This window comes from Bos indicus x Bos taurus, chromosome 3 (assembly GCF_003369695.1).
Source record: "Bos indicus x Bos taurus breed Angus x Brahman F1 hybrid chromosome 3, Bos_hybrid_MaternalHap_v2.0, whole genome shotgun sequence".
NCBI classification, from domain to species: domain Eukaryota; kingdom Metazoa; phylum Chordata; class Mammalia; order Artiodactyla; family Bovidae; genus Bos; species Bos indicus x Bos taurus.
Window position 1 is genome coordinate 103997269 of NC_040078.1, and position 24876 is coordinate 104022144.

The 24876-nt window shown below is 41.7% G+C and overlaps 1 protein-coding gene across 5 annotated transcripts in view; it reads left to right on the top strand.

The window, feature by feature from the left end:
• Positions 1-12701: 12701 nt before the first annotated feature.
• FOXJ3 (forkhead box J3) overlaps positions 12702-24876 on the top strand; it is a 126044-nt gene continuing 113869 nt past the window's right edge. The window contains exon 1 of one of the 5 annotated variants that reach the window (XM_027537626.1): positions 12702-12874. The gene's annotated coding sequence lies outside the window, so the exon portion shown is untranslated. Of the gene's footprint in view, positions 12875-13523; positions 13694-24876 lie in introns of those variants that run through there. The other 4 variants (XM_027537622.1, XM_027537624.1, XM_027537625.1 and 1 more) reach the window with 4 other exon arrangements.

The window sequence follows — 24876 nt, forward strand, 5'->3', positions numbered from 1 at the left end:
GGAGCCCATCCATACTCACTCACTTTTCACCATTACTCACTTATCACAGCACATACTCAATCACTATTGTGCTGGACTGCCCCCTAGCTACTGCTTTTATCCTTGTACTCCAAGCCCTGAGCCCAGTTACCCAACCTAGAGTTAGCATTTAATAAATGTTTACCGAATACATGGATAGCCATCTGATCAACATTTGTAGAAAATTTCATTTTGGAAACAAATCAAATCCAGAGGCAATTTACAGGCACAAGGAGGATGACATATTTCCAGGTAACAAGGAACAAGAAATCCCACTTTAAGGACTAAGATTGCCTATACCCAATATGGCAGAAAAAGAGATTGGGTGAAGGGAGTGAACGTGTAGGCCATAAATTAACTGCTAGGTGGCTAAAAAGGAAAAACTGTACTTAGGTACTTGAGCCAAGGCTTTGTGTTTGTGCATGCTGGTCTTTTGTCATCTCTTGCTTTGAGAATCATTACAAAAAGAAACATTCCACATTCCTTCCACTATGCTGAACAGTGGGAACAAGTCACAGGTAGAGCATGAATTTAGATTAAACAAAATTAAAACTACTTCCTGAGTCAAGACGTATATAAAATAGTTGCTCAAAAGTGGAGATGAGAACCTATAAGGAGAAGAAGATACATGAATTATACATGTTTCTATTACATAGAAAAACAACTCTTCTCCTTTTCCATTAAAATTTTAGAATCTGAGAAAATATATTTAGACAATCAGTGTGGAATATTAGGAAAAGGAAAAATTTGGAAGTCATTGAATTGAGGCTCAAGTTTCTTTTTTTAATTGACTTGGCTGCACCAGATCTTAGTTGTAGCATACAGGATCTAGTTCCTTGACCAGAGATTAAACCCAGGTCCTCTGCATTGGAAGCATGGAATCTTAAACACTGGACCATCAGGGAAGTCCTAAGGCCTAGGTCTTTACATTGCTATTTACTAGGAATGTGACCTCAGTTTGGGGGTGTTTTTTTTTTTTTTGCCTGTAAAACGGGGACAGTGATCTCCACCTTTGGGGATTTAAGTAAGGTAAAATATTACCACCTCTAAACTTCTATAGAAATCAGCATTTTGCCTGTCTTCTTTCATAGATCTACCACACATTTTTTCTGGAGTATTTCAAAGCAAATCTCAGTCATCATGTCAATTCACCTTAAGTATTTCAGTTGCAAGGATTTCTGTTATTTTTACCAAAAGAAACCCCAATGTCAATTCCTGACCAAAAAAAAAAAGAGAGAGAGAATTTTTTTGTACATGTTACTAAGTTTGGTTTACCTGTTGAGTTTAACCCTAACAGGTTCACTGGATCACTCTTCATTTCTCTGCTTTGTGTATGTCCTTTGAATAAACTAATTATGCTCAATGCTGTTATAATTTGGAATCAGCTGCATGTCATGTATGTAGTGTCTTAACTGTTTAAGTGAGTGTTAGTAACGGTTTCTCTTTCTGGTTTTGAAGCACTGATCTGGGTAGTCCTAATTCACTTGCAGGGCTTTCTTCAATGCTTGCTTCAAAGATGTTTCATGGAAGGTTTTACAATTACTGTCCTGTACTCTTTGGAGATGCTCCTTCATTTGCCTGAGTTTAACCTTCACCTGTATATTCTCTTAATCAGGCCCGTTAGGAAACTTGATTCACAGTGCACTTCAAGCTATATTTCTCCTTGCCAAGTCCACTGGGCTCTTTTTCAACGTTTTCTACTCTTCATAATTTCCCTCAGGATATTTGTGCACCTTAATTGTCTATCTTACTCCAGCCCTGCAGATCTCAATGTCCCAGCTATTGTTCATTTAGGTGGCATTTCAAATAAATGAGGTGCATTTCACTTGTAAAGTATTATATCAGATCAGATCAGTCGCTCAGTCGTGTCCGACTCTGCGACACCAAGAATTGCAGCACGCCAGGCCTCCCTGTCCATCACCAACTCCCGGAGTTCGCTCAGACTCACATCCATCGAGTCAGTGATGCCATCCAGCCATCTCATCCTCTGTCGCCCCCTTCTCCTCCTGCCCCCAATCCCTCCCAGCATCAGAGACTTTTCCAATGAGTCAACTCTTCGCATGAGGTGGCCAAAGTGCTGGAGTTTCAGCTTTAGCATCATTCCTTCCAAAGAAATCCCAGGGCTGATCTCCTTCAGAATGGACTGGTTGGATCTCCTTGCAGTCCAAGAGACTCTCAAGAGTCTTCTCCAACACCACAGTTCAAAAGCATCAATTCTTTGGCGCTCAGCCTTCTTCACAGTCCAACTCTCACATCCATACATGACCACAGGAAAAACCATAGCCTTGACTAGACGAACCTTTGTTGGCAAAGTAATGTCTCTTCTTTTGAATATGCCGTCTAGGTTGGTCATAACTTTCCTTCCAAGGAGTAAGCGCCTTTTAATTTCATGGCTGCAGTAACCATCTGCAGTGATTTTGGAGCCCAGAAAAATAAAGTCTGACACTGTTTCCACTGTTTCCCCGTCCACTGTTTCACGTCCGAGGCCAGGGGCGGCGGCCGGGAGGAGCAACCCCACGCCTGAGGCCAGGGGCAGTGGCCAGGAGGACCAATCCCACATCCTGCATGGGAGCAGGAGGGCCTAGAGGAGCTATCCCACGTTGAAGGTCAGGAAGGGCGGTGGTGAGGAGATACCCCTCGTTCAAGGTAAGGAGCAATGGCTGCGCTTTGCTGGAGCAGCCGTGAAGAGATGCCCCACACCCAAGGTAAGAGAAACCCAAGTAAGACGGTAGGTGTTGCAAGAGGGCATCAGAGGGCAAACACACTGAAACCATACTCACAGAAAACTAGTCAATCTAATCACACTAGGACTACAGTCTTGTCTAACTCAATGAAACTAAGCCATGCCCGTGGGGCAACCCAAGATGGGCGGGTCATGGTGGAGACGTCTGACAGAATGTGGTCCACTGGAGAAGGGAATGGCAAACCACTTCAGTATTCTTGCCTTGAGAACCCCATGAACAGTATGAAAAGGAAAAATGATAGGATACTGAAAGAGGAACTCCCCAGGTCAGTAGGTGCCCAATATGCTACTGGAGATCAGTGGAGAAATAACTCCAGAAAGAATGAAGGGATGGAGCCAAAGCAAAAAGAATACCCAGTTGTGGATGTGACTGGTGATAGAAGCAAGGTCCGATGCTGTAAAGAGCAATATTGCATAGGAACCTGGAATGTCAGGTCCATGAATCAAGGCAAATTGGAAGTGGTCAAACAAGAGATGGCAAGAGTGAAAGTATTATATAAAAATTGGCTAATAAAATTACCACAGCCGTCCCCTCGAGATCCCTTAACCCAGTGGGCAATATACTACAATATAGAAGAGCCTTTGTTGGGGAGTTAGGAGACGTTAGTTATTTTCCCAGATAATTCCCTAGCATTAGTTTTAAAAAAATTATAAAAATTTATTGAATGCCTAGTCAGTGCCAGGTACCCAGTAGGGTGCTAGGTTTAAAAATGAATGAGGTGGCTGTTGCTTCAAGAACAGGGACTATACTGCAACCCTCTTTGTAACTTCCTCTGGGGTGTGACACAGTCCATGGAACCTATCTTATAAAGGCTTGTCTAAGCCCACAGATCAGGATTGAGCTTCAAATCCTGTATTTTAAAACCTTTCACTATATTATACCATGGACATGAATCTGAGCAAACTCCAGGAGATACTGGAGAATAGATGAGCCTGGTGTACTGCAGTCCGTGGTGTTGCAAAGAGTCAGACACTACTTAGTGACTGAACATCAAGAAACATTACATTAACCATCCATTTCCTCTATTTTCACATAATTCCCAAACAAACTCTTTTACCTGGGGATGACTCCAGAAATTTGGATCAGCAAAAGAAAAAAAGTTGGGAAAGCCACTAGGCCATTCAGGTATGACCTAAATAAAATTCCTTATGATTATACAGTGGAAGTGACAAATAGATTCAAGGGATTAGAATTGGTAGACAATACCTGAAGAACTGTGCACAGAGGTTTGTAACATTGTACAAGAGGCAGTGACCAAAAACCATACCAAAGAAAAAGAAATAAAAGAAAGCAAAGTGATTGTCTGAGGATGCTTTACAAATAGCAGAGAAAAGAAGAGAAGTGAAAGGCAAGAGAGGAAGGGAAAGATACACCCAACAGAATGCAGGGTTTAAGAGAATAGCAAGAAGAGATAAGAAAGCCTTCTTAAGTGAACAAAGCAAAGAAAAACAGGAAAATAATAGGATGGGAAAGACTAGAGATCTCTTCAAGACAACTGGAGATACAAAGGAACATTTCATGTAAGGACGGGCACAATAATGGACAGAAATGGTATAGACCTAACAGAGGCAGAAGATGTTAAGAAGCAGTGGCAAGAATACACAAAAGAGCTATACAAAAAAGATCTTCAGGACCCAGATAATTACAATGTGTGATCACTCACCTAGAGCCAGACATTTTGGAGTGTGAAGTCAAGTGGGCCTTAGGACGCATCACTGCAAACAAAGCTAATGGAGGTAATGGAATTCTAGCTGAGCTATTTCAAATCCTAAAATATGATGCTGTGAAAGTGCTGCATTCAATATGCCAGCAAATTTGGAAAACTCAGCAGTGGCCACAGAGATGGAAAAGGTCTGTTTTCATTCCAATCCCAAAGAAAGGCAATGCCAAAGAATACTCAAACCACCATACAATTGCATTCATTTCACATGCTAGCAAGGTAATGCTCAAAATCCATTAAGCTAGGCTTCGGCAGTACATGTATTGACAACTTCCAGATGTGCAGGCTGAATTTAGAAAAGGCAGAGGAATGAGAGATCAAATTGCCAACATCCGTTGGATCATAGAAAAAGCAAGAGAATTCCAGAAAAACATCTACTTCTGCTTAATGGACTATGCTAAAGCCTTTGACTGTGTGGATCACAACAAACTGTGGAAAATTCTGAAAGAGATGGGAATACCAGACCACTTTACCTGTCTCCTGAGAAATCTGTATGTGGGTCAAGAAGCAGCAGTTAGAAGTGGACATGGAACAACGGACTGGTTCCAAATTGGGGAAGGAACACAACAAGGCTGTATATTGTCACCTTGTTTATTTAACTTATATGCAGAGTACATCATGCGAAATGCTGGGCTGGATGAGTCACAATCAAGATTGCTGGAAGAAATATCAATGACCTCAGATATGCAGTGATACCACTCTAATGGAAGAAACTGAAGAGAAACTAAAGAGCCTCTTGATGAGGGTGAAAGAGGAGCATGAAAAGGCTAGCTTTAAACTCGGTATTCAAAAAACTAAGATCTTGGCATCCAATCAAAGTGGAAACAGTAACAGATTTTATTTTCTTGGGCTCCAAAATCACTGTGGAGGTGGCTCATACATACAGACACTCCAAAATGACTGTAGCCATGAAATTAAGAGATGCTTGTTCCTTGGAAGAAAAGCTATGACAAACCTAGACAACCTGTTAAAAAGCAGAGACATCACTTTGCTGACAAAGGTCTGTATAGTCAAAGCTATACAGACCATATAAGTTTTTCAGTCGTGTATGGATGTGAGAGTTGGACCATAAAGAAAGCTGAGTGCCAAAGAATTGATGTTTTCGAATTGTGGTGCTGGAGAAGACTCTTGAGAGTGCCTTTGACTGCAAGGAGATCAAACCAGTCAAATTCTAAAGGAAATCAATCCTGAATATTCATTACAAAGGACTGATGTTGAAGCTGAAGCTCCAATCCTTTGGCCACCTGACGTGAAGAGTCGACTCATTGGAAAAGACCCTGATACTGAGAAAGATTAAGGGCAGGAGGAGAATGGGATGACAGAGGATGAGATGCTTGGATAGCATCACTGACTCAAAGGACCCGAGTTTTAGCAAACTCCGGGATATAACAAAGGACAGGGAAGCCTGGACACTGCAGTCCATAGAGTCACAAAGAGTTGGACGTGACTTATTGACTAAACAATAACAACAAGGCCAGGAGCAACTTCCAGTTTTCAATGGCCCTATCAGCAAAAGTCAGTTTCCTCACTTAGGTTGCATGTCATTCCCAGGTCAGCTTTGCTGCATGTGATCTTCCCTCTAGGATGAAGGCAGATGGATCACTCTCTATCCTGAACGTTGCTGGTCATCAGGGCAGCAGGAAAAGAAAACAAAGTGAAGTGCTCTGACTCAAAGCTTCCAGGTTGACGCAAAGCTTCCACCTGGAGGTGGCTCATCCAGTCACTCACATTTTACTGACTAATTCAAGTCACATAACCAAACCTGTTGCTGAGGGAGCGGGGGAAGTACAATCCACCCTCCCAGAGACACAGGAAATGTTTGGGAACAATAATGTTTGAGCGCTTTACCCTTTCTTGATTGCAAAACAAACAGATTTTTAGCCTTCTGCCCCCTCTCTCAGCAAAGAATATTTGGACTGTGTTTGTTTCAATAGGAAAAATGAAGAGAATTCTTTGGGATTTTTCGTGTAGAGGTTCCCACCTCAGCTGTGTCTCTGATATGGTTTGAAAGGTTTCCTGAAGTGGTACTTGGATGTAAATACACCCTCCTGCAGTGGCTAGCACCCAGGAGGTTACATTTCTCATATTAATGTAAACTGACCGGTTAGAGGGTCTTTGAAGATGAGCTTAGAGCCACAGTCCTGGGTTCAGATTCCCACTCCATCACTCTCAAACCACTGAGCATTTGTTTTCCCCCTTCTTTAAAATGAGGATGACCCACCTCATAGTTTTGCTTTAAGGATTAAGTGAAAATATTTGCAAAGGGCCTACCACATTCCTAATCACACAAGAAACAATAAATATTAGCCACTCCCTACCACTATTCCTCTAGCATAGGGGTTTCTTGATCATTCTTATTTAGCCCATCAGACATGGAGAGGTAAAAGCTCACAACTTGAAATCAAATAGTTTCCTAAATACCATGTTTGTACCCAGAGTTTCAGGATTCTTTGGGCTGCAAATCTTGGCTGCTCTTTCCTGCTCACCAGGTTCCTTTCCTTCTATGATTTCAAGAGATGCTCCTAAGTCACTGGAAGAGAGGCGGGTTCCTCTGCCCCCACTCCATTTGAACATCTTCTGACTCACCCTTTCTAGCATCACCCAAACTTCATCTTCATCATTGCTTGTATGTAATGTACGTACCTTATTTAATCTTTGCATTTTTTCTTGTTTGTTCAGCTGTCTCAGTGCCCTTGTGTCTTTCACTATGCTTTTAATTAGGTCGGTTGATTCTGAGAATGGAGGGAAGCCAAGGTTTAAACCAGGTGGTTACAAGGAAGATGGTTGGAAGGAGAGTATGGGGGAGGTAGGTGGTATGAGCGCACTAGTGTAAATTCATTGCTAAGAAAAAAGATTTAGCCTTCCACTTTCTATTGGTGAGATGTAGTTCAAGTTACTCCTTTCTTGTGAGAATGATTAAGTAGTAGAGTGTTTGGGAAGGATCACATTTTGCCTTAGTGATAAAATCTGAGGTTAACACCAAGCTCCTAGAGGGCAGGAACTCAATTTATGGATGGTTTACATAGAGCGATATGGTCTAGATTCATGAGTTAGCTCTTTTCATTAGCCATTAGTGTTTAATGACCACTTTTAAGACTGTAATTTCTGTGGCCTCTACTTTTCTTGTATCCACCCAATCCCTGACTTTGCACAGGCTTTCCTCCTCTACTCCAAATTTTCTTTCTTTACCCTCAGCCCTGCTTCTGTCCCTGTGGCAAATTCCTACCTATTTATTCAGACTTGGCCTTAATCTTACCTATGGGAGTGAAGCTCTCTTTGGTGCTTCCCCTCCCCAACTAACCTGACAGAGTTGAGTCTTGCTTTTCCTTTGTTCCTGTGGCACAAGTACAAATCTCTACAAACTGCACTGGGATTGACTGTTAACACGTCTGTTTTCCAGAAGCCTAGGAGCCCACTGAAGGTACAGAATTTACTTATCCCCTCTTGACTCCGTAGTGTTCAGCCTAATATCTGTTATAGAGTAGTTGCTTGATAAATGGTTATTGAATGCTATTTAAGTGTGCATAGTGACCAACACCAAACACCCAAGTATTATCATTAAATAGCAGTTAGTGGTGCTAAAAGCCTCCCAGTAGCCTCTGTATAGCTTTTTTTTTTTTTAATCTAATACATGAAATATAAAGTATTATATAAAAATACCCAGGGAATCTGGAAAGCTCCTCCAGGACTGGGAATGATGGGAAGGGCTCTCTCCTCTTTGCAGGTCTTGTGTGTGTGCTAAGTCACTTCAGTCATGTCTGACTCTTTGTGACTCTATGGACTGTAGCCTGCGAGGCTCCTCTGTCCATGGGATTCTCCAGTAAGACTACTGGAATGGGTTGCCATACCCTCCTCCAGGGATCTTCCTGACCCAGGGATCGAACCTGTGCCTCTTTTATCTCCTGCATTGGCAAGTGGGTTCTTTACTACTAGCACCACCAATTCATTCCTTATTTTCTGCTTTTGTTTTATAATAAAGAGGGAGAAAGGATCAGGCAAAGCCTCATTAGTCTACTTGGCCGTGGGTCATGTGAAGTGTTGAACATCCTGCTACTGACACATTGCTGGTGCTGAATTAAGGTTTTGTAGGGCTATGGCAGTCCAGTTTGGGATTTTCTTTCAGGAAATTTATAATCAAGGTCGACAGAGGATGAGATGGCTGGATGGCATCACTGACTCGATGGACGTGAGTCTGGGTGAACTCCGGGAGTTGGTGATGGACAGGGAGGCCTGGTGTGCTGCAGTCCATGGGGTCGCAAAGAGTCAGACACGACTGAGCGACTGAACTGAACTGATAATCAAGGTGAGGCTGGGAAAAGATTGCAAACAACACAAAACAATAAAACCTCTATGTCATTTCTCTTAAGGATCATCCCCTGAGTTGGATACCATTTTCTTTCTGAGGGCTCTCCCGCTCCACCCTCTCCCTTCCAGGCCACTCTCATTTCTCAAGACTATGAACTGCTCTTTTCTGTGCCGACACTTGACCTTGTACCTAGTAGTAGCTGTCTTTGGGGGCCTTTATTTCATGGCAACTTGTGCATGATCTCTTTTGCTATGCAACTATGGTTATTTTTCCTATTTAATACACCTGGAAATAGAGACAAAGAGAAACTAAGTAACTTGATGTAGGCACATAGGAAGTAAGATGTAAAACATGAGGTTGAACCCAAGTCTGCATTCCCAATCTGAGCTTTAAGCTTTTCCTGCCCACCCTGCTAACCCTGCCACTACTATTCCAGAACCACCCCACTCCATGCTATGGTCCTTACAACTTTTGGGGGGTGGCATAGGGGATAGGGTGGTCCTCAGCCTTTGACATTCTGGGGCTTGTGATTCTTTCCTTCTCAAAGGCTGCTGATTCCCAAGCCTCCAACCCCATTATGACAGCTATCCAAAATGTCTTTCTACTCTTTTATTCCATCATCTGGCTGACTCAACTCAAGTGGCTCAGAGAGATTCCTGGTTTGAGGACCTTGATTCCAAGTCCAAGTCTCAGATTAAAACCTTAACTATTGGTCTTGTTTTCTTCCTCTGGCAAATAAGGATAATCCCATTTTTGCTCATCTCCTTAAATGCATGACCCAGACTGTTCTTTAGTAACTTTCTGCTCATAGGACCACTCAGATGATAGTGGGGTTCAAGTCCTGAAGGGCTGGGAAGAAGACACATGTTATCTATGTTATCAAGGATCCACCCAGTGACCCAACAAAGAACACAGAACTTTCAACTCCCTTGGCAACTTGGTAGAAGAGGGAATGTCTACTCTGTCAGAAAAACTGGCAAGGGTGGCCTCTTCTTCAGGATACTATTTCCCTTATCACAGTGTATTGTAATTACTTATCTGCTTTCCACTACACTGTGAGTCCTTAAAATATAGAAACTGTATCTTATTTAACCCACTCACTGCTAATAGTTTGGTCCAAGCTATTATCCTGCACCTGACTAATGGAGCCTCTGGCATCCATCAATGTCCACTTGCTATCTACTCTTAGCACATAGCCAGGGTGATCTTCTGAAAGCACGAATCAGATCATATCACTCCTCTGTTCCACGCCCTGTAGTGTGTCCACTTTAGCCAAGATCCTTACAATGGCCGACAAGACCCCACTCTCTGACCTTATCTCCCATTCCTCTTTCATTTGCTTACCTGGTTCCAGTTGTCCTGGCCTCCACTATTTCTAACATTTCCACAAATACTTTCACTTCAGGGCCTTTACCCTAGCTGTCCTTTCTGCCTGGACACTTTTTACTATTCACTGCATGACTCACTCCGTAACCTCTTTCAAGTTTCTCATTAAAGTCGCCTCATGAATTGGGTTCTCCCTGATAGTTCTATTTAAAATCTCATTCTGTAAAACTGGAGTTGGAATTGGAATAAGCTATTATGAATCTACCTTCATTTTTCTTCCACTATATCTTCTTAAAGAAACTATAAAGGACTATAAAGAAAGCTGAGTGCTGAATGAAGGATTGATGCTTTTGAACTGTGGTGTTGGAGAAGACTCTTGAGAATCCCTTGGACCACAAGGAGATCCAACCAGTCCATCCTAAAGGAAATCAGTCCTGAATATTCATTGGAAGGACTGATGTTGAAACTGAAACTCCAGTACTTTGGCCACCTGATGTGAAGAACTGACTCATTTGAAAAGACCCTGATGCTGGGAAAGATTGAAGGCAGGAGAAGAAGGGGACAACAGAGGATGAGATGGTTGGATGGCATCACTGACTCAATGGACATGAGTTTGGGTAAACTCTGGGAGTTGGTGATGGACAGGGAGGCCTGGCGTGCTGCAGTCCATGGGGTCGCAAAGAGTCGGACACGACTGAGCGACTGAACTGAAGTCTTCTTCGCTACCCCTTTTCTTTGTTCTACATGTCTAGATTTTTGATGTCCCCCATGTTTTCCTCTAAATATTTTATTTTCTCCCTCCCTTTGGCCCCAATGCAGATCTAATGTCATTCAACTATATTCATGTATCAGTCTTCTTGATGAAAGAGGTAAGGCATGAAACAGAAAAATATGAGTTCTCAACTGAGGTGAAGCTGGAAAGGGAGCTGGACTCAGAAGACACTGAGTTTGAGTCCCAGTTCTCAGCTTCAACTTCATCAGCTGTAAAGATGAACACAGGAGTTCTAACTGAGGGACTTGGTGAAAACACTGAAGGAGAGGGCAAGTGCAAGCACCTGGCATGTGGTCTCTACCAGTGGCAGAGCCTTGGCTTATTGTTCACTGAAGCCCCCCTGCACCTAACATGGTCCAGTTGAAGTAAATGAACTAATTATTGATGAAGAAATGTTTGATGTTAAAAAAAAAAAAAAATCCCACTTTTCTTCCTTCCTCCAGATTTTTTCATACCTCTTACCCTGGTCTTTTTTTTTTTTTCTCCATAGCACTAAACACCTTCTATCATACTAAATTCTTTTCTTGTGTTGATCATCTTTCTCTCTATACTTAAGATGATAGCTCCAAGATGGAAGGGTATTCCCACCCTCTTCCTGCGTCTAGTCACTGATCCAACCCAAACACTAAAATGGGGTCTGACAACCTGATCAGCAAGTATTTGTTGGATGGATGAGTGAATGAATCTTTTAATCTTCAGAATCTCGCTGGAGTCTTAGGTATAAAAGGATATAGGAGTAATTTGAATCCTCAGGGCCTAGTACTACTTGGTAAATGGCAGGCGTTCAATGTTGGCTGAAGTTATTGGGTACTCAGCTCTTTACCTGCAGTCTTTATCTGGTTACTACAAGACTACGTCCGTCAAAAGATGTTCCCAAGGTCAATTCACTCAGGCCTCTCCTTTTCATCCCATCCAATCAACCTAGTATTCATCTAACAAGTTATCTGAGTTTCCAAATATTGAACACCTACTGTGAGTTCAAAAGCATACTTGGTGCTATATGTGACTAACATGAAGAAAGCAATAGCAAATAATACGATGTCTGAATGTAATTAAACGTGAAATTACAGGGCAGATACTTTAGAGAAAAACTCAGTAAAGACTGACGTAGAAGTAAATTCCAAAGTTCATAAGTCGCCCAACTACTCTTCTAAGTGCTCCACCTGTTGATATCAAGGACCATAACCTGAGCAGCTGCTTAACAATCAGAAGGGCCTTTAGAGTTTCATCTCCTTTGTTTTCAAGAGAAGGAAACCAAGGCGAGGCACAGAAGAGGCCCCGGCAGAGAGATGGGTCTAGAACCCGGGACATGTGGCGTTCTGGAAGAAGAGGTGTCGTGAAGGTCCAAGGTGCCTTTGCTGGGGCCGTAGAAGCCGCGGTAACCGGTGTCCCGGAGAGGCTAAGGTAGCTGTTGCTACGGTGAGGTAAAGGGAGCTTGGGGGAAAGTCGCAAGGCGCCCTTCCCCCCGGGACACAGGGCCCCGGAGTCCCTGGGGAGGGTTCAAGGCGGAGGTTCCTCTTGTCCTCAACTAAAGGGCCGCCCCAACTGCCTTCACTTCCTGGCCGCCACTCTGAGGGACAGAGAACCCGCTACTCCCCGCCTCAACAAGTCGCTCGGAGCTGTCTGCGGCTGCCTGACACCCGCTTCACGGAAGCCGGGGCCCGCTCGGAGTCCTAGGGTACTATTTGCCCCAGCGGAAGGATCTCGCGCGCATATTCGCAGCAGTGACCGCAGAGGGGCAGTGACGCCGCCGACGCCGTACCGGTGGCGCAGCGACGTCGCGGGAGGCGGGGGCGGGGGAGCTGGTCGGGAAGTAGTTCCGGGTACGCGGCCCCGGATGTTGGCTGCTCCCGCTGCCGCCGCCGCTCTCGGCGCTGCTCCGGGCCTCAGCGGCTCGCACCAGGCGCCGTTGGGACGTTTCCCGGGGGGCGGAGACGCACACAGCGGCCGGGGGCTCGGCCGGGCCGTCCCGGCCTGCGCAGCCTGAGGTGAGCGCCCGCCGCCGGGGCGGTCGGGCCGGGGCGGCGGGCGAGGAGGCGGGGCCGGGGCATCTCCCGGGACGGAGGCAGGGGCTGCCCTCCGCGAGACGCCCTCTCCGTTCTCTCAGCTGCGGCCGCGTCGCGGGGCGGGCGGCGGGCGGCGGGCGGGGCAGGGGGCCTGGGCCCAGGCTGAGGCCCGGCGAGCGGCTAGGGCTGGGTTCCTCCCTCCCCCGCGGCGCTTCTCAGCTGCTGCTGCCCCTCAGCAGGGAAGCGGCGGCTCCGCGCCTCCCGCCCCTCCCCCAGGCGGGGCCCGAGGGAGCTAGACGGGATTCCCGGGGGCGTCGAGTCCGAGGACAGTGGCCTCCGTCTTCTCTCCGTGACCTGCCCCTGGCCTGGGCTAGCCCCCCTTCCCCGGCGCGATGCAGCTTCTTCCCTTCAAGCTCCGGGGTGCTTTTTGGCCGGCGAGGCGGCCAGCATCTCGCGCGTCGGGGGTGCCCTTCGGGGTGGGGAGGCCCGTGCGGGGGGCCTATGTTCCCACCCATCCTGTCGCCGTGTCCTCTATCGGCATTGGGCAGAGGCAGCAGTTCCATGCGGACGTGTTGCTGTCCTGTGTGTGTTGCATCCTGCCCACGTGGTAGGGTGTCTCCCCCCCCCCGCCAACCCCCCTCCAGTTTGCAGCTGGTGAGGAGGGAGGTTAAAGCGGGCTGGTTTTTTCCTCTGTGATTTCCTCCGGGTGGCGTGGAAGGTGTTAGGGTCAATTTGCTGTGCCGAGGCCGCCGGTTGGGCAGCTGGAAGAAGCAAGACTTGTGCTCTCTGAGATTGAGACTAGTAAGGGACTTAGTTTCATTGACATTTTCCCCTCTTCCTTGAGCTGCTCTTGTTCTTTTCTCTACAGTTTAATCCTAAACAGAATAATAAGCTCTAGCTGCTGATGCATTGAGGTGTATAGTTTTCACTTCTCCGTTGTACTTTTTTGTGTATGGTTGGCTAAGGTTTTTCTTTTCTGTATTGTGCAATCCACGTCTGTTCCTGGTTGGATTCCTGAATGAGCTTAGTTGGATTGACCAGCGAGTTAGAGATTGATGGGGCATCTGCCTTGTCTTTTTCTGACATTTTTTCTTTCTGTTTTGTTTGCCAGTGAAACAGGCGTGCGTGTCATGGATGTGTTACATGCATAGCTCTTTACTTGCAAGGCAGCACTAGATAAGTTTCAGTGAGTCACCCATTTCGTGGGTGCTTTTTTATTTCACTTTCCCTCTCTTTCTATTGAGTATCATTGTACTGTCTGGTTTTTTAAACATTTGTTTTGAGTAATTTTTTTCCTTAATGTCTCTCCCAGGTTAAGGTTTCCATCTTCCTGTGTTTTGCTCTTTTATGACCACAGATTGCTCCCTTAACAGGGAACAAGCCACAGTAGCAGTGAGGGAAGCCTTTTATTTCTCCTAGGCTAAACATATTTATAGACGAGCAGTGAGCGCCTTTTCATTTTTATGTTTGGGTAGCATCTAGAGATTTGATTTAATTTTTTTTTTTAGGTTTCTGTTTGCTTTTTGTGTTTCTTGAAGTTAAGGTGAATCTTGTTTTTGGTTTTGTGTTACTGAAGATATGAGGGCTTCCTCATGTTTTTATTAGCTATGTTTTTGGATGAGGTCGGGTGATTTAGACGATTCTCTCTCTTTCTTTTTTTTTTTAAATCTGGTACAATTGTTAGTATAGTCTCCTTCTGTGTATGTAAAATAAAAATATTTAAAGACAGATTCTATCTGCCATCACTGTGCTAAGTATGGGTGGGGCAGTGGAAGATAAAGAGGGTTGTTCTGATACATTCTGAGGCATATTTATTAAGTCAGTATTTGTGTACTTCTGCAAAATACTGTGCTGTGTGTGAAGTAGTCTATGTGATATGTATGAAGAGACACAGGAAATAAAATATGTGGTCTCCTCTCACTTTTGTTAGGGAAAGAACATATAATATGCATCATTCAGAATTCCATACAGCATCAAGCTCCTGGTTGGGATAACAGTGCAGCCAAAATCAAAGGTATAAAGTGAGATTTGGAGAAACTGAAATTTTCAAAAGGCAAGAGATGTATTCCAGGAGAGTGAAGGGGTATTTACCAAGACATACACTGACAGTGCATCAGTACAGAAGATACCGAGCAACTTGATTGGCATAGAGCATCTTATTGGTGAAATATAATAATAAATGAGTTTAGGCTTGGTAGAGTAGGTATTGATGGAGGACCTTATTAAGGATATATAGTTTAATTTGATGGAGTACCACTGTGGGTTCTAAAGATTGGGAGTAAGATGATATTCCTGAGGAAGATTTTCATAATTAGTTGAGCATTCTGGAGTAGGGAGACTGACTAGAAGGCTCTTGAAGAATTTTAGGAATAAGCTGATGAGGGTCTGAGGTAAAATGGTGATGTTTGGAATAAAACAGTAACTAGCATTTATAGAGTACTGTATGCCGGGTACAGTGTTTTAAACTATATACATGTATTTAACTCCTAAAATCTTTATAATAAGCTGTTGTTATCACTGAAGAAACTGAGTTACAGAAAGGTTAAGTAATTTGCCCTAAATCCCATAGAGAGTAGGCAGCAGAGCCAGAATTTGAATCCAGGCAGTTCTACCTTTGAGCTTATGCATTCAGTCTTTAAATTATATTGTCCTGTGAAAGAATGTATAGAATATATGAGGATGTATATTGGAGTAAAAATTAATTTGAACTTAGTGATATCTGGATGTGTGCCAAGGGAAGAGGGCAAATTAAACATTAAAAGATTAAAGGCTAGAATTTTGGGAGAATGGCTGATAATGATGAGGAAATTAGGAAAGTGTCCCTATAAAGATAAATGAGCCAGGGTGGGTAATGGTTAACACTTAGATTGTATACAATCAATTTTTCAATAAAAGATTAGCCTCCTGTAACTCCTGATGGTCTTTTCTGCTTGCTGGTTTGACTTGGAAGTGTAGGCTAGTTTAGTATTAGCCTAAGCAAAACAATTAGAAAAACAGATCTGCTCAAAAGAAAAAATGTATAGGAACTATTTTGGTTGAGCCATATCACTGCTTTCCAGCCTTAGCAAAGATAATCAAGATTTGAATAGAGTAATCCTGTAGGGTATCACTGTAAGATGATATGAAATGTAGATTGTATATTGAGCAGGGCTGTATTTGGTAGTAAAAAAAAAAAAAACATGAGTAGATGAGTGTTGGAAGGTTAGTAGTGTGATGGCGAAAGAGCTTTGAGGTTTGGAACTGTGGGTGACATTATAGGCTAATAGATAAAGCATTTCTGAGAAGAACCAGGAAGTACATCAGTGCCACAGAAGCCAAGGATAGGAAGGGTAATATGGTAGACAGTATCAAATGCAGTCTTAAAGTTCAGAAACAATGATCATTATGAAAAGACTATTGAACTGGGACCAGGAGGTGATTTGTAACCTGTGAATTTTGAAAGGAAGGATAAGAGATTCCAGATTTGTTTTCTACAGAAGGCATGTAGAGATGTTATGGTCTAGTGTGGTAATTCTTAGTATTTTCTCCTAATGTTTCCTTCAGTCTCATTCTTGTCCACATGTCAGAGCTGCTCAAATATTAGAAAACTCACTTTTTTTCATTAAAAAAGAAACAACCTTGTGTTCTAAAGCCAGTGATTTTATACTTTAAAGTTTCTCTCAAACTTATTTTTCTTTTTTTAAAACGGTTTTATTGACATAATTCACATACTATACAGTTCACCCATTTGAAGTGTACAGTTCAGTGGCTTTTGTTGTATTCACCAAATTGTGCAGCCGTCATCACAGACATCATCTCAAAAGAGAAAGTCTGTGTCCATTGGCTGTCACTGTCCATTTCCCCTTCATTCCCCAGTCCTAAGCAAGTGCTAGTGTACTTAACATTTCTGTAGATGTGTCTTTTCTGAACATTCTGTATAAATGGAATCATACAACTCATGGTCTTTTGTGTCTGACTTTTTTCACTTAGCGTAGTGTTTCAAGGGTTGTCCATTTTTGTATTGTGTCAATATCTCATTCCTTTTTATTGTTGAATATTCTATTGTATGGGGCTTCCCAGGTGGTGCAATGGTAAAGAATCCACCTGCCAGTGCAGGTGATGTGGGTTCAATCTCTGGGTCAGGAAGATCCCCTGGAGGAGGAAAAGTAACCCAATCCAGGATTCTTGCCTGTAAATCCCATGGACAGAGGAGCCTGGGGGGCTGCAGTCCATGGGCTTGCAAAGAGTTGGGCACGACTAAGCACCAGCACGATTCCATCTTCTGGCTCTACCGCCTTTTGTTTCTCTACTTTTCAGTTGATGGACATTTGAGTTTCTTACTCTTTTATCATTGCAGTCCCCACCCTGTCAACTCCATCCTTCTTACGGCTTTCTTTTAGACTGTAACCTCTGCTATGCATTTTGCTAGGCATCGGGGATATGAAGATGAGTATCACATGGCTCGTGAACATTCATATAGTGTGTTTTTGGCTTACATATGTTTTCTCATGTGTTATCTGTGTATCAGGCAATAGCCCTGTAAGGTAGGCAAAGTGTTTTTTAAGGTGAGCAATTTGAAGTTTAGATTAGGTGACTTGCCCAAGATGAAGTCAGTGATGGAGCAATTAGATCATCTTAGTGCATGTCTGTTGCTATTTCCACTTCTTTATGCTGCTCTTCTAACTTAAAGGAGCCTTATGTGAATTACGGGAGAATTAGAGAGATTGGAAAATCCCGTTGCTTAGGGAATGAGTTGGAGAAGGCAATGGCACCCCATTCCAGTACTCTTGCCTGGAAAATCCCATGGACGGAGGAGCCTGGTGGGCTGCAGTCCATGGGGTCGCTGAGGGTCGGACATGACTGAGCGACTTTACTTTCACTTTTCACTTTCATGCATTGGAGAAGGAAATGGCAACCCACTCCAGTGTTCTTGCCTGAAGAACCCCAGGGACGGGGGAGCCTGGTGGGCTGCAGTCCGTGGGGTCGCACAGAGTCGGACAGGACTGAAGTGACTTAGCAGCAGCAGCAGGGAATGAGTAACTTTTAATATTAAACTTCAGGATTTAAAATGAGATTTTTCTTACTGCATTTTGTCACTTCTTTGTAATTTAGATAAGTCATTTCATATTTCTATCTTTCTTTCAGAACTTTACTGGGAATTAATATGATGATGATAATAGAGGTAGCGATAATAGCTAACATATTCTGAGGCTTTAGTATGGGCTCCAAAGTGTTCTGACTATATTATTCATATATTCCTCACAACAACTCTGGAAGGTAGATCTTATTATCACCAAAATTTTACAGATGATATAGGTACAGAGGTTAGATAAATTGGCTAAGGATATGTAGCTGGGAATGGAAACAGCCAGGATTTGAACCCCTGCAGTCTGTTTTCAGTACTCATTGACTCTTAATCACTGCAGTGTACTGTTATTGTGTTATGAATTAACAGAGGGTAATGTTTCAAATAAGGATATGACCAGAATATGAAGATGTGATTTTGAGTTTGGTTGGGGAAATAAACAGTAAAGTTGACGTTTTATCCACATTTCTTTTAAATACCGGTCTTTAACACTTCAGTGTACAGAGATACATGTTGTTAGGCATCCAGGTACCTTTTTTCCTGTTTATCCCTGCTGATAGCCTCTCAAATCAGAAATTGTGTTTTCAGTGTTCTTCACTGTCAGCTTTGCTAGTCACTTAGCTTTTCACATTGCCACTACTCAGAAACCTTGGCTTAGGACAGCTGAAGCTTACTATAACTACTCTCCTCAGCCTTCCTTTAGCTATGAATCTTTTTCATTTTGAACAGTTAGCCTTTCAGTCCTTAATGGAGGTACTCTTTGCCTCCTCCACCCCAAAACTCAGAAAACACCACAGAGGCATTTTATAGTAACTGTCAAAAATTTTGACCATCTTAATTGGCATAAATGGATTTTAGTGCACAAATAACAAGAACCAAAGCTTAATATTTTGGTTAAAGAGATTGACTTATACTGAAATTGGAAAAGGCATCTCCTATACAGGATTTTGGATTTAATAGAATTTGTTATAACCAGATCAACAAAGCATTACTACTGTGGGCCATCTGCTGGGATATGGAAATAGCTTTGTTATTTGGAACCACATGTATTTATAACAATGGAATTCTACTTATTTTAAGTAATCTTTTTAGTTAGGTACCTTTGGCTGCTGTTTTACTTGGCATGTCAGCTGATAACCTGAGAATGCAGTGTTTTTCAAAGTGATTATTTTCTATAGAATTGAGACAAAAGAACTGAAATGGAGAGCAAATGAGACTCATATATGGTGTCTAGTACTGTAACAAGAGAAAATATAGGGTAGATATGAATTTGATATAAGATAATTAGGGCCATATTCAGTTAGAACTCTGGCACTGTCAAGGTTAGTTTCTGATAATTATGAAACTGCTCTGGTTGCTCTCAGAATTTTACTGTAATCTAAGTGACTTCATTTTGGTATAATCAGACCTACATTAACATTGTCCTAGTCTGACTTTCTCAGGTAAAGAAGTCTGTTATGGGATGCAATAAGAGACACTATTGCTTAGAACATAGTCCTAGAAAACTCTTTTGAATTGAATGCTAATAATTTTGGAGATGGAGAAAGTCCTTGGGTGGAAGTTTTTAGAGAGTGTCTGTAGAAATCTGGTATTTTGACTGTCTTTGTTTGGGCTGCTGTAACAGAATGCCACAGACTAGGTAACTTATAAACAGCAGAAATTGCTCACTCTTCTGGAAACTGAAAAGTCTAAGACCAAGTGCCTTCTGGTGAGGGTCTCCTTCCTAGGTCATAACTGATGCTTTCATGCTGTGTGGAAAGGGCAAGGGATCCCTCCTGGAGCCTCTCTCATGAGAGGCTAATCCTATTTATGGAGGCTCTGCCTTCATGACTAGCCACCTCCCAAAGACCCCACCTCCTAATATCATGTTTAGGGGTTAGGATTTCAACATAGAAATTTTGTGGGGGACACAAATATTTAAGCTATAGCATTGGCTATTTTTTCATTATTTTCAAATAATATGTATGTCATGGATTCTATTGAAGAGTTGACTGATGATCCTAGGATGACTGTGTGTCTGAAGGAGACTTTACCCAGTATACTGAGTTTTAGTTGACGTTTTTACCTGGAGTACAAAGCTGAAACCTGTAAATGAATTCTACTAAACAGAGTCCTGCCCAGAGGTGTATAGTGGTGTCAAGGATATAAGATTGATGTTCTGATTGATTGGTAAAATGTGGTGTCAGTGTGACTTTATTAAAGATTTCAGAAGTTGGAATTGGCATGTGGTGCCAGTGACCTTATTAAAGATTTCAGAAGTTGGAATTGGCTTTTTCCTAAGGCTGAGACCTGGCCTTACTGTGGAACATAGATTTGTGAGAGAATGGATGAGCAGAGGAAGACTGCTAAAACTCCGTAATAACAATTTCAAATTCTGTTTGCTTATAGAGAGATAGGATTGGGTGTGGGGTGCAGTGTGATCCTAGATTTTGGCTGGTGTGTATATGGGAACTAAAATGTTTCTGTGGCTTGGCTGTACAACTTTGGGAAATTACAGACAGGGCAGTCAAGTATGTTGCAGTCATGAGCAGGTTGACTTTTCTGAATGAAGATGGAGCAGACTGTCATGGCAGGAAAACAGTATATGTCATCAGCTTTTGCTAGTGTGATTGGGTCTGTGAATTTGTGACATGCTTTACCTGTCTACCCTGTGTAAGGAGCTGTTGATGGTATTGTCTCATAAGTGTGTACATAGATAGGAATCACTGTCGGAATGGCATCTGTGTGCATCAGGGCAAGTCATGTTTTCTGTTTATTATAGGGCATGTGTGTATTGGAAAGATATCCACCTTAATTTGAATAATACTTTATGAAAAGCTTTTTCTCTGAGCTGTTAGATTTTGGAGCCTCACTCAGTCCTGTGATGTAGGTAAGGCAACTAATACTTCTTTTGACAAATGGAGAAAATGAGACACAGGCTGAGACTGACATAGTGTTACTCAGTTATATAGAGCAGAGACAGTAGCCTGGATCCTGCATTCTGTTTCTAGTCTTGTACTCTGTAGTAGAAAGCTGACAGGATTTTTATGAAGAACATACATGGATTTTTGAGGTAGAAATTGAAGTTTAAGAACATCAAAGGACCTGGGCTACTTGGAGTAGAACTTGTCTTATGATGATGTCAGACTGAGGGACAAAAACTGTTGGGAGCAGTGTCTTCCTTTGTTAAATTTGGATCCTTTTCCAGTAGTTGGATGTACTTTTACTTCAGCTTGCATTCTTTGTGAATTCTGAAGGTAAGAAGAAGATGGAATCAGAAGGGAAACATCAAAGGATTACTAAATAGATTTGGTCTTATTTTTATGAAAGTATACATCTGTAAAATTTAGAGATTGAGAAATTGTACCTGGAACGTGATTCTACCGAGGATACTTGGGTTACTGCCATAGTGTGAATCTGTTTTCTCTTGTGCAGTGGGTAGGGAGAGTGACAGTATATAAAGAATTTTTAACTCCATCGAAAAAAAGACTGGGAAGGAAAGCATTTTTACATTGGGTAGTCTTATTTTCCAAGTTCTCTACCAGGAGCAGATAATCATTTTTATAATCTTCTGTTTTCTAGTTTTTAACTAAAAACAACCTAATTTTTATGGTTCAAATGAGAATTTGAAAAATGTGAAGCATGGCACTTTTGAAGAATAATTTAAGCACTTAGTAGTATTATAAAAGTATTTTGCTTTTTGGTCAGTTATGTTAATAAATCAGTTTTATAAATTATTTGATTATACTCTTATAGGTCAAGTTGTGGGTGTATTAAATGTTTTAGGTTTTTCTTTGCATTAGACATTTGTCATTTAAACTTTGCTGATCAATAAATTTAGTCCCCCAGAAGCAACCAAGAACTTGGATTTACATATAAATAAATGACATAAAAATAGCACTTTTATAGTGAAAAACTAGATTTAAGAATCTACTCATTTTCTTTCATTTCCTTGGCAGATTTCTAGTAAGAAAAACAAAACTGTTAGTGATACTTTATTAAGTACTTGTTTTCATCCAGCAACATTGGACTCAGTTTTTCTCATTTGTTTGCTTATTTATTCAGCGTCTAGTATGTCCTGGGCACGGTACTAAAAGCTGGGGACACAAGTAACTGATAGGGTCCCTGCTGGCAAAGACGACCACTTTTGGTTTGGGAGAGACATCAGAGAGATATCCTAGGCATACGGAGACATCTATTTTTTTCTCTTTTCTAGTTTTTAACTTAAAAGGCAGCATGACTAGCTTATTTCTTTGAAGAACTTAATCCTTTTAGTGGTTTGGTTAGATGACTTTGAGAGAAGCTGATGGCTTCATAATTATTTTTTCTTACTGCAAAATACGAAAATCATTGACCTAAAGAATTTCCTTATCTAAGGAGCTCTGCTTACAGAGGTGGATGACCTACCTGTTTGTATCTGTTCTGCTTTGGAAGCATAATTAAGAAACCCTGTGTTGATTCTTCCAGAATGGATACAGTGTCTTTTTTTGTTTGTTTCTTTTATTCTCTCTGCTGGTGATCCTTGAGCAATAAGGGTTTGAATTAACAGGTCCAGTTGTACGTGAATACTTTTCAGTAGTGACTGCTGCAGTACTACACGGTCCATGGTTTGAGTTCAGAGATGCAGAGGAACTGCAGATATGGAGGGGCAGCTGTAAGTTATACTCAGGTTAAACCTCACATTATTTGGGGATCAGCTGTACTAATAAATGAAAGGATATTTCATATTTGAGCTTAATTTTAAGAATTTAATGTATCAAAAGTTATCTTTTGTCTAATATACATATCCATATAGACATACATCTTGAGTTAATCTTTTATTCAGGCCAGTGAGATATCCCACTAAAATGCTTGATACAGTCATTCAGCTACTCTTAGAATACCTGTAGTCACTGTAGCTGAAAGGTAACTTGTTTGTTACTAGCTCTAATTGGGGCAAAATTTGCTTCTAACTTCATCTCTTTTTCCTTCTCCTTCTCTGTGCAACATTGGAGACCTAGTTTGCCTTATTTAACAAGATAACTCTTTAAATATTTGAATGTGATTATTCATTCAGCAAATATTTTTTCAGCACCTACACATTCAAGACATGGTTCCGGGCATTGTGAGAGATCCAAAGGTAGTTAAGAGGCATAGTCTCTTAAAGAACTGATGTAGAGAAAGAGTCAGGGTTTTGTTGAAAAGGGTGGTTTTTGCTTATGACCTGGAAAGCTTCTTGGAAACAATAATGTTTGAAATAAGATAATGAGAGGGTAGTCTACTGTGAGCACATAATTAGAAATCTAGAGGTGAGGAGAAACAATGCAAGTTAGAGAAGTAGCAAGAAGGCTCAGCCTGGCTGTTTCACAAACTGTTCTCAAGGATATTGAAAACGTTCATTATTGTATTCTCAGTGCCTGGAGAAGTGTTGGCAGGTAATAGGGGCTCAGTAAATATTTGTTGAATGAATGGTTACATTTGGGAAATACAGAATTTCTTGAGTCATAAAGTGCTCTAGGATATAGAATACTTTGCTAAAGTCCCTTAGAAAAGTATTTGACTCAAACTTTCTTGATTATGGAATGCCTGTTAACAATTTTTAAAACCCTCTGGAAAATATTATACTGGGGTCTCTATGTTAGAGCTGACATGGAAGGCTGGAAAGTGTTTGGTTTTTTTTTCAAGCTAAACACACCCATTTTCTTCGGTCATTCTACATTTGACATTTGGCTTCTAAACTCCTTGCCAGTCTGATATCCCTCCCTCCAAACTTTCTAGCTCCTAAGTGTTCTTAAAATGTGGTACTCAGAATACAATACTCCACTTGTGAACTAACCAGTGAAGAGTGAATGGGACTGCTACCTCCCTGATCTCGATACTGTTCTTCTAATGAACCCTAAGATTGTATTTTCTTTTCAGCAGCTGAGTCACTGTCTTGGCTCATACTCAGTCCTCATATTAATTTACAAGAAGTTCTTTGAGTCAATTCAGAGAGATTTCCTATTAGTAGAGCTAACAAATGAATGCCACCCCCCCTTTTTTTTTCCTGATTGAGTCTAGGCTGTTTTCTCAGAAGTACTAGTCATTCTTAAGCTTCCTGAAATGTGAGGAAAAAAAGAAAAAGAGTTGATTGTACAGTGCTGCTGGAGTAACATTAAAGTCCAGCTGTACTGCTGAGTGCACTCAAAGCTAGATAAGATGTAACGAATCCCCCTATACCTGTTACAGATTTAATAATTATTAAGCTGTTGGCCATATATGCCTCAACTGCCTTTTTTCCTTTTTTCTCTTTTGCTTGAGTATTTTAAAGAAAATTGTAGACATTGTCTTTTCACCCCTACAAAGCTTAGTATGCATGTCTAAAAAATATAGACATTTTCTTACATAACCATGTGCTGCTATTGTAGCTAACAGAATTAGCCGTATTTCCTATTAGTGTTGTCCAGTGTCAGTTCATAGTAAAAATATCCTTGATTGTGTCTTTTTACAGTTTTTAATTGAATCAGGATTCGGACTAGGTCTACACATTACATTTAGTTGTTATTGTTTGTTGTCTCTCTTAACCTGAGTTCCCCCCTTTCTTTTTGGCATAATTTCATTCTGTCCACTTCTTTGGATTTTCACATTTCTGTACCAAGTTCTGTTACTATTATTTTGGAAATAGCTGTAAGAGTTTTACTTCATTTATAGCAATTTAGTAAACGTTTTGGACTATTACGTACAAAATATGTGCTCAGGATTACGGCAGGTAGAATGGTTAATTTGACATGTCCCTGGCCTACTAGGAGGCCTGCAATCCAGTGGCAGAGACAGGTACATACAGGAACAATAGGAAAGAGATTATTTGTCTTTACATGGAGCATGCCTTGATTATATAACCTCCCATTTATTTTCACGGTAAATGCTGCTAGTGGACATTACTTCAGTCATGTCCTGATCAGAAACCCATAGTTGATTTTTG